This window comes from Pinus tabuliformis, chromosome J (assembly GCF_031772625.1).
Source record: "Pinus tabuliformis cultivar Carrire ecotype Pingquan chromosome J, CPIR1, whole genome shotgun sequence".
NCBI lineage: Eukaryota > Viridiplantae > Streptophyta > Pinopsida > Pinales > Pinaceae > Pinus > Pinus tabuliformis.
In genome coordinates this window covers 1,373,926,207-1,373,935,253 of record NC_142295.1, presented here as the reverse complement: position 1 = coordinate 1,373,935,253, position 9,047 = coordinate 1,373,926,207, and positions in this window count along the sequence as shown.

The window sequence follows — 9,047 nt, the reverse complement described above, 5'->3', positions numbered from 1 at the left end:
CAATAACTTGCTCCTCCGTTACGACTCCCCCCTTGGCCACATCTTCCGTTATGGCAGGAAGTAACGACTTGATAAACCATTCAGCTAATAACTGATCGGGAACATACGTTTTTACCATCCTACGACGACGTCGCCACTCATGTATATGATCAGATATGTGAGTGGTTGTTGTCTGTTTGAAGTTGGTTAAAATTTCTATTCCTGTTTCATACCTTATCGGTAATTGAAAATGGGTTAAGAAAGTCGTGGCTAGGGAGCTGAAATTGTCGAACGAGGCTCTAGGTAATTCAATACACCATTTTGCCACTGGACCCGTTAACGTCCTCTGGAAAAGGCGAAGCCTTATCGAATCATTGTTTAGGGTGTTTGATGAACACCACAGATGAAAATTCATCACGTGATTCGATGGGTCTTCACCTGGATTTCCATTAAATTTAGGAATGTCCGATGGAAGTTTGTGAGGAATTGTTGGCCACCAAGGGGCGTAAGCAATCGGATCGTTGGTTAACCGATGTAAATCGGGTAACTCTAAAGTTGCCACGAATGGTAACTGTTGATTCAGGTTAGGTGAAGCATACCTAGGGTACGATGGAATCGCCTGAGCAGTGGGCCTTTGCATACCAGCATAATGTAATTGATGTTGGTATGACTGATACGGTTGGTGGACTTGACCACTGTAAAGCGGTTGGTTTTGACCATTTTGAATATACGGTTGTCCACTGTTCGCAAAGATCTGCTGCTCAGAACCTTGGTACACTTGCTGGAATTGCGGTTGTTGGTATTGCACCAGCCACGGTTGTGAAGCCATGTTCTGTTGCGCTATACTAACCGTTGGACCAAGGTGTGGGGTGATTGTACCTGTTTGGACCTGTTTCGCCCCACCAGTTGGCGATTGTGGTTGTGTCACAGGGTCAAGGGGCTGTTGCATTACAACCTGAGAAATCTGAGGTTGACATACAACAGGCAATGTTTGAACTTGCGACACTATCACAATAGCCGGTGTGGTCGGGATGTTCGACATAGGTACACATTGTTGCATAGAATACACAACCCTTGGTTGTTGAGGTAGCATAGGTACCCAACCACTTGATGTAACTCCAGTATAACCTGAATACTGTTGTGAACTCCCATATGGATACCCTCCCGGAGGGGGTAATGAAAGGGCATACTGCCCCCCATACGGTAGCAATCCGGAACTCAAGGGGATTGTTTGTCCTTGGGGACTGGATTGCCCAAATTGACCTCCAAATGGATCAATCTGGCGAGTTTCAACATAAGAGTTGCCGGATATTATTCCGGATGAACAAACTGGAACAGACCACACTGTCGAAATAGTCCCTTGGTGGACTCCTTCTAGCGGTTGTGAGCTAGTCAGGACAGATGGTATGCCGGCAAACATTGTCGGAGTGACGGCAGGGGCTTCTGCTGTCGCTGTGTCATTCGACACAGTCCTAGATGTTGACGGTTGTTCAGACATTTTGAGTCTATCCAATAGATTGCCTAGCGATTCTACAGGAACTTCCACTGGTGATAGACTAACTTCTGATGTAGAAGGAAATAGAGTGACCCCTACTCCAAAATGTGTTGGAGTACTTGCTTGCGGCTCCTCTACAATTTCCTCTATCTCAATCAAACCAGGTGGAAGAGGAAGACCGTCAGGTCCATAAAATATTTCTGGTGCCGAAGAAGGGGTTGAATCGACAGCGACAGTTGTTTGAGGAGCAAGACTCTCTGAACCGGTTACAGATGGAACTGGTTCAGTAACGCAAGTATTTGCTCCCAGACTAGGATCAGTGTTACTGTCCCTCTGTGGCTGTTGAAATTCTTCTATAGAGGCAGGTTTTCCAGAAATGTTTGGAGTAACCGAAATCTCAGATGTCGTTGGAACACTTGTTCTAACTTTGATAGGAGATTTCGGTTAAACGAGTTTGCTTTGTCCGTACTATTTTCGATTCCGGAGACAAAGACGGTTGACTCGTAAGCCTCCGCGAACGACGGGGTTTCAATTGACTTTCTTCCACGATTGCGGATTACTCGATCAACCAAAATACAAAAGGGGAAAGTGTGTTTCCGAATTAAATGAAATTTTTTTAGACGCTTTTAGACACAACTTGCTTTTTCACTTTTAAAGAGTCGAGAAAAAGCTAAAGATGACTCTAGTCTCCTTCGATGTTTTAACGAGCCCGAAGTGACAAATGGTCGGATGGACTTTTTCTGTTATAGAGTCTGAAAAAGGCCAAAAGGAACTGCTCTGGAGTTCTAGGCAGAGGGTGTGCCAAATTTTTCGCAAAACCGCAGAATACTTTTTAGGGTACAGGCGGTCGATCTTCCTGAATGCTGTGTTCAGTGCATTGCGATCAGTAGGCCGGCCGACACGGCTTCCTAAGGATAAAGTTTTATGCCTATAGGGGTCTCCCAATATATACGCGACGGTACGTGGGAGCACAATTCGTACTGGCGCTATCGTCCCTCAGGAGGAATCACCCACCATCCACGAGATCGACAGTCACCAGGTTTTATGACGCCGGAACACGTCTCTAGCCTAGACCTTTATGTTGTGCGTTATGTTGCAAAGCGTTGTTAAGTTCATTCAATTTATTTTAGGTTGATCTTTTTAGAATTTTGCCTTTCAAGGTTCACCACAAGATGTATGATACAATTCCTAAATGCAGTCTAAAGATGATAAGCAAGCTTTATATCTTTTCAACCTTGAAAATCCTAGCTACTAAGGGAAAAGAAAGACACCATCTTTTCTCAAAGAGCAATCAGCACACTCTAATGCACTTTTCCTAAATCAAGCATGCAAACTATCAAATGCAAATGCACAATGCAAGTTTTTGTTTTCCGCTTTCTTAGTATTGATGCCTACAAAGAAAGATTTTTGTACAACTTTGAATTTGCTTTTAAATGACAAGTACAAACAAGTTTACTTTTTCGAAATCAGAGAGGGTAGAAGAGATTACAACACTTAACGATTTTCGAAATGAATACTTGTTTCTACACTTAAAAGAGACAAACTCAAACCAATAAGCAAAAGCAAATGTATAATCAACTGTAAACAGCCAATGAACTCTCTCCTAAGATCACAATCAAGAGATCTGAATCAAGGGCTACAGGATGATTATTTCACTCATGCAAAGGAAAACTGTAAATGATGTCACAAACACATAAAAACACTCACAGTCTTTTTGTACAAAAGGAGGCGGAATTTAAGCAGAGAAAAGGAGTTATCAGACTGGTACCTATGCTGGTTACAGGCTGCAAAAATCAGAGATCAAAACAAGGCAAAACAGAGCAGAGAACCCCAGCTGCACAAGGGCAAACTGGTTCAGTGCAACCTCAACACAGGGGTTTTGACATTCAGCGCAGGTAGCCTTCACGGGACCTGCGTTGAAATGCAGAATCCCTTCACTGGGTCTGCGCTGAAGGAGAAACTCTCGTTTCTCACTGGTTCTGGGTCACAGATTGCTATTTAATCTACTGTTTCAGGCCAAATAAAAGCAACAAGCAAGGTGCAATCAAAGGGATGCTTTGAGGGAGTACTAAGATCTATCACAAAGGATCATCAAATCATTTGTGAGTCCATTGTTCAGATCATAGACAAGTCCAGTGATTGGATCAAAGCAGCAACTGTCTACTTTGCATCTGGGAATAGCAAATGCAGTTCGATTGTTGTTGTCAAGTCTATGAAACAAACAATGATAGAAACACAAATAAAATGACTAAACAAATGTCCCCAGCGGAGTCGCCAATTTGTTGTGGGGAAAAATGCCTATGCAGGACGATCCTATCCACCTAAGGTGTGACAGTGCCTTAGCAACAAACAAGGACAGCTATTCTGGTTTCTTCCTTTATGAAATGTGAAAGAAGAGAGATAAATAGACTTACCGGTGTCTTCCGTTTTTCCCTCGATCCGGTCTCTCTTCTCTTTGGGAGTTCACAGCTACTTGCCTTCTCACTCGCCCAGCTTCAACAGGTTCATGCAAGATCACAAGAGAACAGCTACTTGCCTTCTTGCTTGTCCAGCTTCAACGGGTTCCTGCAAGATCACAAGAGAACAGCTACTTGCGACAAGAGAAGAACACTACACAAAGACAGATATTCACATTCATAACTAGTTTAGGATTAGAAATAAACCAAATACACTAATGCAATCATACATCAAAGACACATCAGTATATAGGAGAAACCAAGATAGCTTTATTGATGAATAACAAGGTTCAGGAAGAGATACAACCCATAGGGCTCCAATCCAGCATCTCCTTCCTAGCAAATGGAATTCCTATCTTCACCCCCTTCAAAGCATTAAGCACCCAATGATTCCAATCTCAAACCAACATCAATTCTTTGCAATAACAAAATTCCAACCTCTAGATCTCATGGAGGAGAGATCCATATATAGATGTTTGGAGAGAGGATGAGTCAGCTTGAGATCTGACTAGTGTCCTCTCCCTTTGTCAGTTCTTGATTCCACTTGGAGGTTCTTGCTTCCTCTTGGATATTTGGAACCTCTTACTCATCACCAGTCGAATTCCCTGAGGCAAGTGTCATTTTGGAAGCTTCCTGGGTTTTGACACCTTGAGAAATGAACTTGCCACATGTCCACTCTCGTTCAACGCAGGTAGCCAGTGTTCCCTTTGACATTCAACGCAGGTAGCCAGTGTTCCCTTTGACATTCAGCGCAAACAGCCAGTGTTGCCACTGAAATGATCCTGAATTGACTTGTTTTTGAGAAGTTTCTGTTGGAGAACTTCTGTGAATTGTTGTGGTTTGTTAGACTTGTTCCTCTAGGGGTAGGAACAACATGTTTAGGGACTTTGGATCCCTTAGATTATGGAAATTTCATGCTCAATGCTATAAGGCACAAAAATGTCTATAACACAAAGGTTTTTGGATGAATTGGGTAAGAAGCGGGAGTTGGGAAGGTTATACAATGATAGCTAGAGTGCCATACATCTTGCAAAGAACTCAGCATTTCATTCTAGGACTAAACACATACAACTCAAATACCATTTCATACGATCAGTGTTGGAAGATGGAGATTTGAAGTTGGAAAAGATACACACTAACCAGAATCCTGTAGATATGTTAACAAAAGTTGTAACCAGGGAGAAACTGGGAATCTGCTTAGTTTCAATTGGTCTTCAAGTATGATGAAAAATATGAGAAACAACGAGGTCCAAAGTGGAGTCAGTGTAAAGCAAATGAACCAACAGTGGAGTTGCTATAAGCAGTCTCCAAGTGGGAGATTGTTGGGTGTGGACCCTGATTATCTTCTGTATTCAAAGGTTTTCAGTCAGATGTATACCCCAGGAAGACTGTACACCCCTCCACGCGAGGGGGTGCAGGGGGGACTTGTCCCCCCCACGGGGGTAAATCCCCCCCAGCTGGGGGGTCTGGGGGCCAGCGGTCCCCTGGCGGGGATTTGGGGGCAACGCCCCCAAAGCCAAAAATAGATGTAAAATTGCCTTGTAAAAGTCTAGTAATTTCTAGTCAATCTGGGTCGTTCATTAGGCGAATGATCTGACGGTATAAGTTATGTTTAACTTAGAGTTTTTTCCCTAGAAGGAAACCCCTCACTATATATGAGGGAATTGTATTGCGTCTATGTAGATCTATATTCTGAGTGAAAAAAAGAGAGGAGATTGAGAGCGAAGAGGGTGTTACAACGGATCTACTGTAGGTTGTATCTCTTTAGTTTGCTGGATAATATAATAAAAGAATGACTAACTGTTTCTCCGTGGATGTAGCCCAAACTAGGTGAACCACGTATATCTGTGTCTCTCTTGTTTTATGCATTTTCTGTGTTTATATTTCTGCAATATTTTATGTGTTCCATTGCTCTGTAATATATAATTTTCTAACAAGAGGGAGATCTTGTTTTACTCTATGATAAAAGAAACGACCTCTTGGGGGAAGGAGCATAACAGGGTATGTGTTTACTATAGGTGGAACAATTGTTAGTTGGGTTTCAAAAATCCAAAGTGTTGTTGCACTTTCAACAACAAAAGCAGAGTATGCTACAGAGGCTAGTAAAGAAATGATTTGGTTACAAAGGTTTCTGGATGAATTGGGTAAGAAGCAGGAGTTGGGAACGTTATACAGTGATAGCCAGAGTGCCATACATCTTGCAAAGAACTCAGCATTTCATTCTAGGACTAAACACATACAACTCAAGTACCATTTCATACGATCAGTGTTGGAAGATGGAGAGTTGAAGCTGGAAAAGATACACACTAGCCAGAATCCTACAGATTTGTTAACAAAAGTTGTAACCAGGGAGAAACTGAGAATCTGCTCAGTTTCAATTGGTCTTCAAGTATGATGAAGAAGATGAGAAACAACAAGGTCCAAAGTGGAGTCAGTGTAAATCAAATGAAGCAGCGGTGGAGTTGCTATAATCAGTCTCCAAGTGGGAGATTGTTGGGTGTGGAGCCTATTTATCTTCTGTATTCAAAGGTTTTGAGTCGGATGTATACCCGAGGAAGACTGTACACCCCTCCACATGGGGGGTGCGGGGGGGACTTGTCCCCCCCACAGGGGTCCGGGGGCCAACGATCCCCCGACGGGGGTTTGAGGGCAGCGCCCCCGAAGCCAAAAATAGATGTAAAATTGCCTTGTAAAAGTCTAGTAATTTCTAGTCAATCTGGGTCGTTCAATAGGCGGATGATCTGACGGTAGAAGTTATGTTTAATTTAGGCTTTTTTTCCCTAGAAGGCAACCCCTCACTATATATGAGGGAATTGTATTGCGTCTATGTAGATCTATATTCTAAGTGAGAAAGAGAGAGGAGATTAAGAGCGAAGAGGGTGTTACAGCGGCTCTGTTGTAGATTGTATCTCTTAAGTTTGCTGGATAATATAATAAAAGAAGGACTGAGTGTTTCTCCTTGGATGTAGCCCAAATTGGGTGAACCACGTATATATGTGTCTCTCTTGTTTTATGCGTTTTTTGTGTTTATATTTCTGCAATATTTTATGTGTTCCATTGCTCTGTAATATATAATTTTCTAACAAGAGGGAGGTCTTGTTTTACTCTATGATAAAAGAAACGACCTCTTGGGGGCAGGAGCACAACAGGGTATGTGTTTACTATAGGTGGAATAGTTGTCAGTTGGGTTTCAAAATTCCAAAGTGTTGTTGCACTTTCAACAACAGAAGCAGAGTATGTTGCTGCTACAGAGGCTAGTAAAGAAATGATTTGGTTACAAAGGTTTCTGGATGAATTGGGTAAGAAGCAGGAGTTGGGAAAGTTATACAGTGATATCCAGAGTGCCATACATCTTGCAAAGAACTCAGCATTTCATTCTAAGACTAAACACATACAGCTCAAGTACCATTTCATACGATCAGTGTTGGAAGATGGAGAGTTGAAGTTGGAAAATGTACACACTAGCCAGAATCCTACAGATATGTTAACAAAAGTTGTAACTAGGGAGAAACTGAGAATTTGCTCAGTTTCAATTGGTCTTCAAGTATGATGAAGAAGATGAGAAACAGTGAGGTCCAAAGTGGAGTCAATGTAAAGCAAATGAAGCAGCGGTGGAGTTGCTATAATCAGTCTCCAAGTGGGAGATTGTTGGGTGTGGAGCCTGATTATCTTCTGTATTCAAAGGTTTTCAGCCGGATGTATACCCCAGGAAGACTGTACACCCCTCCACGCGGGTGGGACTTGTCCCCCCCACGGGGGTCCGGGGGCCAGCGATCCCCCAGCAGGGGTTCGGGGGCAGTGCCCTCGAAGCCAAAAATAGATGTAAAATTGCCTTGTAAAAGTCTAGTAATTTCTAGTCAATCTGGGCCGTTCATTAGGCGGATGATCTGACAGTAGAAGTTATGTTTAATTTAGGGTTTTTTGCCCTAGAAGGCAACCCCTCACTATATATGAGGGAATTGTATTGCGTCTATGTAGATCTATATTCTGAGTGAGAAAGAGAGAGGAGATTGAGAGTGAAGAGTGTGTTACAGCAGATCTGCTGTAAGTTGTATCTCTTCAGTTTGCTGGATAATATAATAAAAGAAGGACTAGCTGTTTCTCCATGGATGTAGCCCAAACTGGGTGAACCATGTATATCTGTGTCTCTCTTGTTTTATGCATTTTCTGTGTTTATATTTCTACAATGTTTTGTTTTCCATTGCTCTGTAATATATAATTTTCTAACAAGAGGGAGATCTTATTTTACTCTATGATAAAAGAAACGACCTCTTGGGGGTAGGAGCACAACAGGGTATGTGTTTATTATAGGTGGAACAGTTGTCAATTGGGTTTCAAAAATCCAAAGTGTTGTTGAACTTTCAACAACAGAAGCAGAGTATGTTGCTGCTACAAAGGCTAGTAAAGAAATGATTTGGTTATAAAGGTTTATGGATGAATTGGGTAAGAAGCAGGGGTTGGGAAGGTTATACAGTGACAGCCAGAGTGCCATATATCTTGCAAAGAACTCAACATTTCATTCTAGGACTAAACACATATAGCTCAAGTACCATTTCATACGATCAGTGTTGGAAGATGGAGAGTTGAAGCTGGAAAAGCTACACACTAGCCAAAATCCTGCAGATATGTTAACAAAACTTGTAACCAGGGAGAAACTGAGAATCTGCTCAGTTTCAATTGGTCTTCAAGTATGATGAAGAAGATGAGAAACAGCGAGGTCCAAAGTGGAGTCAATGTAAAGCAAATGAAACAGCGGTGGAGTTGTTATAATCAGTTTCCAAGTGGGAGATTGTTGGGTGTGGAGCCTGATTATCTTCTATATTCAAAGGTTTTCAGCTGGATGTATACCCCAGGAAGACTGTACACCCCTCCACGTGGGGGGGTGCAGAGGGGACTTGTCCCCCCCACGGGGGTCCGGGGGGGTAAATCCCCCCCGGCTAGGCGGTCTGGGGGCCAGCGGTCTCTCGGTGCTACCTCCAAAGCCAAAAATAGATGTAAAATTGCCTTGTAAAAATTTAGTAATTTCTAGTCAATCTGTGCCGTTCATTAGGCGGATGATCTGACGGTAGAAGTTATGTTTAATTTAGGGTTTTTTTCCCTAGAAGGCAACCCCTCAC